Source organism: Humulus lupulus, chromosome 1 (genome assembly GCF_963169125.1).
Source record: "Humulus lupulus chromosome 1, drHumLupu1.1, whole genome shotgun sequence".
Lineage (NCBI taxonomy): Eukaryota > Viridiplantae > Streptophyta > Magnoliopsida > Rosales > Cannabaceae > Humulus > Humulus lupulus.
In genome coordinates this window covers 151,980,258-151,991,848 of record NC_084793.1, presented here as the reverse complement: position 1 = coordinate 151,991,848, position 11,591 = coordinate 151,980,258, and the positions used below count along the sequence as shown (strand labels likewise).

At 32.7% G+C, this 11,591-nt stretch overlaps 1 long non-coding RNA gene across 1 annotated transcript; it reads right to left on the bottom strand.

Annotated features, from left to right (window-relative positions):
- Nucleotides 1-9,793: 9,793 nt before the first annotated feature.
- LOC133820352 (uncharacterized) lies at nt 9,794-11,109 on the bottom strand. The gene is made up of 2 exons (XR_009886772.1): nt 11,027-11,109; nt 9,794-10,010 (listed from the first exon to the last, which is right to left on the bottom strand). It is a non-coding gene; the product is annotated as an uncharacterized LOC133820352 (long non-coding RNA).
- Between the last annotated feature and the right edge of the window lie 482 nt (nt 11,110-11,591).

Sequence of the window (11,591 nt, the reverse complement as noted above, 5' to 3'; positions counted from 1 at the left end):
TTAGAGAATTGAAACTCAAACCTATAGGTAAACCTAAGTATGAGAAAATAATATCTCATGGCTACCGGTAGATCATCATCATCATCATCATCCATAGTCTCCCAGAATTCTTCAAATTTTGAAACTACAGAAGGAAAATCCTTATAAAGCCTAATTACTAGGACATATTGTTTCATGGCTCTCATCATAATTTGTTTAGTGGTTTGAAGGTGAACTATCTCCTTGTGAAATAGGATCAATCTTTGAGTGATTCTTTCTAACACTCCTATTGCATCCCTTAGTTCTCTAATCATTTTCAATGCCTTAATGGCTTGGATATCATGATATGTCAAAGCTCCATTCATTTTTAAATGAAAACATAATGACTGAAACATTAGCTATTAGCATAAACATAATAATCATAACATAAACACTTACATTGGCGATCAGATTCAGAGCTTTTGCGTGTGTATCAAAGAGAACATCATGCATAAGAATTGTGGCTCTGGTACCAACTGTAATGCCCCAAATAATTCTAAGACCTCAGACAATTAAAACTACTAAGACATAGCTACTTTTTTGGAATACATGCATATAATAATAGAACTTTATTATAAAAATAAAAAATACGGGATCCCATTGTTATTACATAAAAATCATAAAGAAAACTTAAACCTTTATTGTAATTGTTCAAATACTAAATGCAAAAATACATGAATACATAATTAAAAAGACTTTGAAACAAAAAAGCCATCCTTGATCTTTCTCATCAGTCCATTCAATCAGTTCTCGCCCAATACACATGCCAAAGCTGCTATGAATCTGTCCCACCTTCCAAGCTTATTTTCCTACACTATCTAACATAAAAAGGAATGATCCTAATTCCTAGCAAGGAAAATCTACTCAAACATATCATAAAACATAAGACTAAAAACATATTTTGTAAAACATATGACATATAAACGTAAATCATAAAGACATAGGACTACAATATTAATGGTCATTAACTCATTACCGTAGTATTTAATATAATCAATCTAGGTCCTCTTGCTACTATTCGAGGTAGGTTAAATCATAACTCTAATCTACGATAATGATAAAAATCTTGGGATTTATTTGTTATCTAAGCAACTATATTTCCCAAGTGACTACCACATAAAACATATACATACATATATACATAGCTCATAAACATAACATAGCATATAAACATATCATAACACATGCAAGATAACCTATTTTCCTTACCAAAAACTGGGATATTGGAGACAAGAACGGGATGGAAAACTCCAAAAACCAAACAGTAAGAATCATAAGTTTCTAAAGAAATGAAGATGAAGAGAAGATCTAAACCATCAAGAAAGAAACTTATTGAAAACCTTAAATTTCAAGAAACTCAAACACATAACCAAAAGGTCATAATAACAAGTTAGGATCTAAAAGAAAATGAAAGAATAGAAAGAACTATAATGAACTAAACATGACGATAAAGAATACCTTGGATAGACTAGAACATTGATCTACACCTCAATACTGAAATATCACTCTATCTTACTTCTCAAGTGTTTATATAAGCTTAGATCGAAAAGCTTTTAATCCCTAAACCCTAGTGTTTTTTTCTCTAGAATAAACTTAGCATCTTGGAGGCTCTGAAGAATGCTTGAATGATGAATGAAATGGCTGAGTGCAATGTTCTATTTATAGAGTTCAAGGAGTGAAACTAACCCTTTTCTAAAAAGAATAAATAAATAAATATTAATAGAATAAATTTGAGTTTTATGTTCAACAGATGCCCAGAACTCGGTCAAAAATGTTCAAGAGCAAATCTAAGTTGTTGAGGGTTGTTTCTAGTTCAGTTTCCACAAAGTTTTAAAAATACCATAAATAGCCGATATATCACCCTTATAGGCAATATATCACCTACCCCTATGTCCTGAGCCTTCGTGGTTTCATTCGTTCGAAGTCGATGTATTTTCCATATCAACCTTAGGCGATATGTAGAGTCCAAGAACTTTACTTAGCTAATTATTTAGTAGTATTATAGTATGTGTAGTATTATCTTGGTAACTGTGGATTTTTGGTTCAGACCGGGAATTATTTGGACGCTCATAGTAGTACTTATAGATTTTCTAAGTTTAACCTATAGTTTAAGAATATTAAGTTTAACCTAAGGTTTGATTATATGACTGATATTAAGAATAATATTTATTATACTATAAGGTTTAGATGAGGACCAATAGGATTTTAAGCACATGTTATGAATGGGTGATTAAAGATTAAGTATTTTGAGGATTAAATTTAATAAGGAGTAAAGTTTGAATGCAATAGGGTCAGTCAGCAGCTTTGAATACGTTGAGGGCTTAGTCAAGGCTGTTTCCTCCATTCAAACTTAGCTAAAAATGTGTAATTTCGTGTTTAATTAATCAGCGTGTGCCGATATATCGCAGCTATAGGGGGCGATATATCGCAGCACGTAGATACGGAAAACACGAAACGATGCACGGTCGCCTCGGGCATACTGGTCCAGGCGATATATCGCCTACAGGGGGCGATATATCGCCTCCTTCAGCATAATTCAAATGTTTTTTAATTCTTTTTCCTTTCAGCCATTCAACTTCTTCATAAGTCCAACATCTTTTGAACGAGTCTTCAGCCTCTACTGAACGATTATTCAAATTATTTTCACCTAAAAAGCTATTATTTTTATTCAAGTAAAATTTAGATCTTTTCATTCCTAAACTCTATAAATAGGACCTAGTACCCAGCCATTATTCACCTTTTACTCTAAGTTCAGAAGCTGCAAGTGCTAGGAGAGTGTGAGAGTTAAACACTTGGGTGGGGAAATCATAAGCTTAATCATCTTAAGCTTATCAAACACTTTGGGAAGTAAGATTTCATAGTATTTCGGTTCGAGGGTTAGATTGATCTACAAGTCCTCAAGGCATTCAACACACTCTAGTTCATTGGTTTTATGTTATGTTTCCCTTCTCTTAGTCTTCTACTCAGTCTTCTAACCTCATTCTTATTTTGGTTAGGGAATCTAAGTTCTTGAGCACATAAGTTTTGGTAAGTGTGACTTTCAATGGTTTAGTCTTTCCATTCCTTTCATTTCATCTCTTTTTCTTCATTAGACTCACCCTGTTATATATGGTTTTAGGAGTGTTCCAAAAAGTCCCAACGCTGTCCTCTTATCCCGGTAACTTTGGTAAGGAAAATATGATAGAATCTATATGTTTTATGCTTGTGTTATCTTATGTGATATGTTATGAAATATGTTATAAATATGTTATGAAATGTGTGTGTTTGTAGGCTTGGGCATATGGCCCATATGACTAACAAGACCCCAAAAAGATTATGGGCATATGACCTACTTAGCTAGTAGGACCCCACTAATCTCATGGGCATATGACTTGTTTAGTCTATGGGACCCCAAGTAATAATGGCCATTATAATAAGTGTATGTAATAAGTGTTATGATATGTCTTTATGTTTATTATGAAATTTTATGTTTATGACTATGTGTTAGATTTTCCTTGCTGGGCATTAGGCTCATTGCTTTTTGTTTTATGTGCAGGAAAATAGCTTTAGAGGCGATAAGATTCGTGGACGCTTATAGAATGTGTATCGATGGTGAATGGAGGCAAGAAGTCGAGAGTTCGATTTCTCGAGGATGTAGTCTTGTTTTACTTTTTTTATGGTTTTACATGTATTTTCTGCACTTTCTATGTAACTCCTTTTTACATTAAGTTATGTTTTGTTTTAAAGACAATGGGTACCCATATCCTACTTATTTTTATGAAAGTAACTTTTGTCTTTACAAGTTTCTAATAAATTTATGGTATTTTCGCAAATGTAAGTCTTATTAAGGTTTGTATGTATAGTTTCATTAATGGTCTAAAAGTCTAGAGAAGTGGGTCATTACACGATATATCGGCCCTTATAAATGCGATATATCGGGATATGCTGATATATCAAACACATTTTTGCACTCTTTCAGCATACTTGAAGTTTCTTGAAACAATTTTGACTAGGTAACACGTAATCCTAACAGTTGAGGGAAGGTTCTAGACCTTCTAGATCTATCTTTTATTAATTTAAAATGCTTAAATCCTTAATAAACATGCATGTGACAAGTGTCATGTTATTATTCTATATAAACCTTAGGTTATAATAAATATCATTTCTATAACTAGCTATATTAATCATTATGTTAAAACTAATATTTCTAAACTATAGGTTAAACTTGTAAAATCCATAACTATCTCTATGAGTTTCCAACTAAATCCTGGCTTGAACCAATAACCAAAAAAACTAGAATACTAAGCTACTACTACTATTATCTAGCTAAGTAAATTCTGAGACACTACATCTTCTCCTCCTCCAGGCGAGCAGCGCACTTGGCGAGTTCAGCTTGTTTTACCTGCTCAGGAAGATAATCGAATTTTTCATCTGGGTTGTTCTTCCAGAACATGTAAAAGTAGGTAAATGTCGCTCCTCAGAACTTCTCCAAGTTTTGGGAACTTTTCTCTTTGAGCAGCTTCACTCGATCCTCCAGGTTGTTGGCCTCCTTCATGCTTACCTCCAAATCTTCTTACAGCTTGACTGCCTCCTTATAATTTGTCTAGGAGGCTTCCTTGAATTTTTCCTTAGCCAGAATAGCCTTAGCCAGATCTTCTTGGCTCTTCTTTAGCTCCTCAGTTAAAACAACAACTTTGTCTTCAACTGCCTTAACATTGGCCTCCCATGCCTTGATCTCCTCGATATGCTTTATGTTGACCTCCTTGGCACAGCGCCAACTGTTGTTCATGGTCAAAATACCCTGCGAACAGTGGAAAGATGAAGTTGTCAAATCTAATCAAAAGAAAGGACCTAGATGGGTCTCAACAAAGGGAGAAAAGCAAAAGCCTCTTAGCTGCTACGATGCTTGACTATCTTTTGAAGTTTATCGTTTGTTGAGCAATAGGCATTGCTCAACAACTCTTTCGCCAAAGCCGTCTGGTCGTTGGAGGGCTCTATGAGAGGAGGAGGAGGAGGTGTAGTTGTTCTGGAAGGAGTAAATGTTGGAGGGTCTTCTGGTCGAGCCTTTTTCCTTGAAGGTTCCCCGCTAGCATCTCCAAAAAATTTCCTGCTCAATTTCTTTGAGCTAGCCAGTTTGCTTCCAAAGGTATAGATGTCAAACACATCATCAGTCTGCATAACTACAAGAAAAACAAACAAGCAGATATGTCAAGAAATAATTTTGCATGATAAGGAGACATACTAAAAGAAATTCTAAGTAATATACCCGAATTACAATTACTGGTCACTACATTATCTAAGGAACTACTACTACACTCACTATCTGTCTTGAAGAAGTCCAAGCTAAAACTACTAGTCATAAAATTAAAGTTATCATCCCTATCGAATAGATGATAAGGGATGGACAGTTTATCTAAGAGTAAAATATCTATATTGTTCTCGTCAGAGGATTCGAGTATAGGACCAACATATTCATGTAATTTTTGTTTTCCTCCCATATGGGGGAGGAATATTAGTTGGTCGAGTGTTGGGGTTGGGCTCTCGAATGGTCACTCCCGTTGGTCGACGCCTTTGGGGCTATGACACACCCTATTGCTGCTCAGGGTTTTCTTGTTCTTCAATGCCCTCTCCAGTGGCACTTCCCATAGTGGATTCCCTCACTTCTTTGTGAGGTTCTCAATGGCCGACCAGCCTCAAATTGTTCTCCGTGGCCAGCTCCTTGACACTTTTTTCTATATTCGTCATGCTGGCCAGGGTTGTAGGTCTTATCTCCATTTCTGGAGTAGAGTTCGGTCGGTTTTATGGACCTAGGCATAATGCAAACCGACTAAGACCAAGAAAAAGATGCAAAATTACTATAAGAATGTCGAACAAAGATTAAAGATTTTACCACCTCACGTGAAAGCCAAGTTGTTTGCAACCAGGTCGGTCGTGAGGAAGTACTCTTGAAAGTATTTTCCCATGTTTGATTTATAGGTTATTTCACTGAGGAATGTGCAACCAGATTCCTGGTGATAGAAGTGGAAGATCCCTGCGTTGCTTTGGTTGGGGTTGGATTTGAGATCGAAAAGATAGTTGATCTCATGAGGGGGTAGGCATAGGCCATTTTTTGTAATTATACAGAATATAGAGTGTTGAAAGTACTTTATATCTATTCGGAGTTATTTGGAATGGGGCAACCTTGAAATAATAGGCCACCTCTTTGAAAAAGTCGTGCAAGGGCAAGATTGTCCCTGCTTCTATGTGATACCGCGACCAGGCGCTGTAGGCACCTCCGAGCACGCTTGCCCTCTGGTCGAGTGTTGGCATGTATAAGGTAATACCAGGAAGCCCATATTTCTTGGGGTACTTAGCCACCATCTTGGTCGATATGACGCTCGGAAGAGCGATGTACCAAGATACTTCTTCTAGGGGGCCTTCATGAGGACGGGCCTTAGGTTGTATTTCTGGTGGTGTAACGTTGAAGGGTTATGGGTCATTTGAAGGACCCTCAGTATTGGCTACTCGCTGGCTGGTAGGTGACTCTGTGGCTTTTCTTTTTCTTTGGGTTGTATGTTTAACATGACCCATGTTTGGTTTTTTTTTGGAAGTTCTTGTAGAAGGTTGGTCATAGGAATTAAGGGTGGTGTCTGAGTCTCTGGAAAAGGCATAGAAGGTTGTTCTTGATCCACGAACAGCAGAGCGAGAAGATCGTTGTCTATTGGTCTCTCACCACCCCATAGATCATGCATGAATATCTGAGAAGAGTAAATGGGAAGTGAGAATTTACAACCAATAGATAGAAGAAAAATAAAAGTAAGGATAGCGGTGCTCGTGTATAAAAGTTAAGCTTTTATACGACCAGCATTATTCTGATAAAAACACAATAAACATCCAAGCATGTTGGAAAAATGGATCAAAATCGAATATGAAAAGTTTTTTCAGAAAAACGTTTCAACTCTGAAAATAGGCGGTAAATACCCAAATCAAATTTTCACTTCGATTTTGGACTCGAAATCAATTTAAATGTAACCCATACTCCTTCTACACATTGTTTTATACATTATATTGCCTAAAATCTCTATTATAGCATAGTTATTCTATGTATTTTTACCTAAACTTGATTCACCCAAAAACTTACCAAGAACAGTGTAAACCAATTACGAAAGTAGGTAAATCAAAGCAAAAATGCATAAAGATTGCTACAAAAATAAGAGTAGGGAGTTGCAAACTTACTTGAAGTATTGATTGTGGAATAAATCACTATGGTTTTGTTCGAAGTTACTCGAGGATACCTCAAATCGCACTGGACTCTCTAGGTTTCTTGGAGGTTTTCTCTGAAGAATTCTTGAAGAGAGAAAAGGTTTGGGTAAAAAATTAAAAGGGGTGAAGGGACTTATATTTATACTGCTCAGGGCATTAATGAAAAGTAATGATGGGAATAGGGTTTCGATATATGGTAAATCACAATAACCATCTAAAGGTGTCTGGGGAACCGAAAGAACAATGATTACTTACCTTTTCAAGAAAGTAAGTACGGAAAAATGTGATGGGTCAGCTTGATTGCTGGTCAAATAAATTTATTAAATGTTGATCGCATTAAAATAAACTTGGGAGCAAATGTTTTCCTAAAATATTTGCATGATGATGTAGAGTCCCAGAATGTTTACTTAGCTAGCTAGCCTAAAATATTTGCATGACGATGTAGTAGTTAGCAGTATGTTAGTTACCGTGGATTTTGGTTCAAGTCGGGACTTAGTTGGAAACTCATAGCAATAGTTATGGATTTTATAAGTTTAACCTATAGTTTAAGAATATTAATTATAACATAAGGTTTGATTAATATTACTGGTCATAGAAATATATTTTCTTGGGAATTGTGCCCTGAAAGCATATGTAGTAGACATTGTTTTATGAAATAAATAAATGAATTGAATTTGTTATGCATTTATTTTATGGACTATATTATTCTGTGATAATATTATGTAAATATCAGAAAAATTCCTAAGTTCATATATGTGATCTCAAACACGTATTGGTACCAGAGGATTGTGTTTGAGATAAATGAACTTGAATAGTTCGCAGTAAAATAAAGTTATGGAATCTTTAGATTAATTACTGCAAGTACGGTCCACTAGTATTATGAATACATGTGATCTAGATCCGGATCACTGGTGTGGTAGGACACTGTAGTGGAGGTGCTTTATATATTAGAGAATATATAGAACTGTACCATATATGTTTATTAATACTTAGTTAAATGCCGTTTCGAAGTATTAATTAAATATATCAACTGATGATCATATACAAATAAATCTTAATTCTGAAGTTACTATGAACTCCTGTTTATGTTATATGAGTTCTTTGATTCACTCGTTAGGTCTATTAGAATGATCAGGCTAGAAACATTTGTTTTGGGAACTCATTAATGTAGATGGCTAGAGACATAGTATACATATATGGAATCTATGCCTTCTCGCACGAGATTGAATGATGGTTCTCTTAAGGGTTTACTTTTGGGACTAAAAGGTTATTGAGCTCAAATTCATAATTTACTTATGAATTAACCTTCACTAGTAAAGTCAATAGTACTTAAGGAAACAAGAGATAATTAAAAGTGTAAGACAATAATTTTATTCCCAATTAATTATGAACCATTATTAGAGGGTCAATTTGTATGCAATGATTATATCAATGGACGCTTTATAATTATAAAGTACTCACTAAATGAAATGTCTATAATTACAAGAGTGCAGCCTCATATTTATAGTGGAATAATCATGAGATTAATAAATTAAGATTATTTAATTAAAGAGTTCAATTAATAATCTCAAATTTATTAGAGCTTGGAATTATAGGTCCATAGGTCCCCATAGCGGCTCTGTCAACACTATTCGATGTAAGAGTTGATATGAAGAGAAAAATAGTTTAAAGACATTTTTAAGAAGAAATTTGTTCTTCACGCCAAATATGCAATTATATGATAATAGTGATTAATTAATTAATTACAAATTAGTTGTAGTTAACAAAATTAATTAATATTTAATTATTGTATATTTTTTGAAATTAAATTAATTTTGAAATTTAATTAAATAATTAATTAATTATAATTTTTGAAATTATAATAAATTAAATATTTATTTTCGAAAATATTGGATATAATTAATAGATAGAATTAATTAAATGTCTTTATTTGAGTGAGAGATAATAATCTGATAAGTTCAAATTGGACTTGAATTTAAAAGATTAATGTTTATTCAAATAATTAATTATTTTTGATAATTAGTTAAAAAGATATTTAATTTACATTTTAATACAAATTTGACACTACAAGAAAAAAATGCTTTTACTAACACCAAAAATGTGTTATCAAAACATACCATAACACTTTTTGATGTGTCAAGACCGACTATGTTATCATAGGTCAGGGTACTTTACATAATACTTTATCATTGTTATACAGATGTGTTATTATACTGTCAACGATAACACACTTTCTATGTTATTTTAATAAATAGATAAGTGTTTAATTATATTATTTATAAATTTGTGTTATACTACACTTTAGTATAACACATTGTTTGTGTTATATAATGAAGTTTGCATAACAAAATTCTTTACATAAAAAGTGTTATTGTAATAGATATTATAACACAATTTTCGTATTATTTTAATATTTAGATAAGTTTAAATTCTCATTATATATTCATTTATATAACACTAATAATTTATTCTATTATATTTTAATTTTTTTTTATATAATTAAAATTAGCTTTCTAATATATACTAGCATCATCAAATGAACTTGATTTTCAAATAACAAAAAGTAAAAACATTCAACATTGTATTAACAATCCACAAATTAGTTTAAAACATTCAACAATGTCATCAACAACAAAATGTTCTTTAAGTATTCAAATAGTCTTAAATATTCAACATATTGAAAAGTTACTACTTTCAGCACAAAATATTCTACAGCTGCCCAACACAAAGCCTTCAAAATTAAGTATCATTTTCTATTTCGCTTGTCACATCTACAAAATAAACAAAGAAATATTTTATTGTTATTATCTAGCATCACAAATTACTTCAAGAAAAATGCTATGGAAATTATTTCCAAGAGAGGACACCACATACAAAATAATGAATTCACAATATTTTGATCCTAAATTATTATAAATTCACTCTTTATCAACATAACTCAAGAAAAATTAAAATTTAAGCATGTCATGTTGTTGAAAACATCTTCTCCAATATAAAATATCATCCAACAATGCCTACATGAGTGCAAGCATCATCTTAAGTCCAGCCATTATTCAGAAAGGAAAGTAGATATAGCATGGTGTTGTGTCTATCAAGAAATCAAAATGATCTATTTTTATTGCCTAAACTAATTAAAGTTCCAACTGTAGCTTTTAAAGAAAAAACAACAAGAACTCAACTTCTGATGACACGCATTATATGCAAGTACCAACAGACTTTGGAGGAAAACAGGATATCAAACCTTATGATCTGTCATTGTGAAAAAATAAATAATAAGGAACTAATTGCTACTATTTATAGAACTTAAGGACTTGATAGCTTTTTTTTAAGGGCTGAATTGTCAAACATTAAGAAACTCATTATGCATTTAGAGTTATTAAGCAAACTTTGCCAAAATGAAACAAAAACAGATGCAGTGTCATCTGTTCTTGGCTGCTTTAACAACAGTACTAAAACATTGTGCACCACACACACAAATAATCATAGCAGAGAATAGTGATTATTAATAGGGTCCTATTGAATATATTTTAGTTAACAGTTAAAAGAGCAAAGACAATGATGTCGTGGTGGATATGAAAACTGAGAATAATAAGAAGAAAAATATATTCTTCAATGCTTGATGCTTTGAACTATGAACTTATAATGTCTCTTGTGTGGTGTTTCTTGAATCTGTGAGCTAAAATGAGAATTCATAACCAAACAAAATCTAAAATTCCTTATCAAAATGTTTGACAAACACAAATCTTTAGTTAAGAAGAGGAAGGAAATTAGTATGTAAAACTATTACCTTTTTCATCAGTCTCTTTTTTCCATGTGTCTACCAAAGTGAGCAACGAGCAGCTTCCATTTCCTTTATCTAACCATCTATTTTCGCTTGAATTAACTCACAAATGGGTGAGAAATACAGTTTTTTCCTGCTATGATAACCATTAACAGCCATAAAATCTGAGTTATTGAAAATAATTAGCTTGGCAACAAGAAAATGAAGAAATAGTAGTGAAAGTAATGTAGCACTTTCTTGTAGTTATTGAAAACCATTTCAAGCAATAGCAGTGAAAGTAACTAACATATATATTAACATCAAAAGAAAATAATTAGATTAGCTTGCACTAAAAAAGCTTCCGCTCTTATCAATAATATTTAAAACCAAGCTAATTAGAAAAAACAAAACAAATTCCAAACACTATGTCAGATAAGTAATTTTCTAATTAAGTTCATATTAAAAACCCTTAGTATAATTAAAGTCTTCCTTAGTACGTACTATATATATATTTAAATTTATATATACAGAAATATAAAATAAGATTTTATAGGCATATTATATGCATATGTAGTCTATGGCATGCATGCTG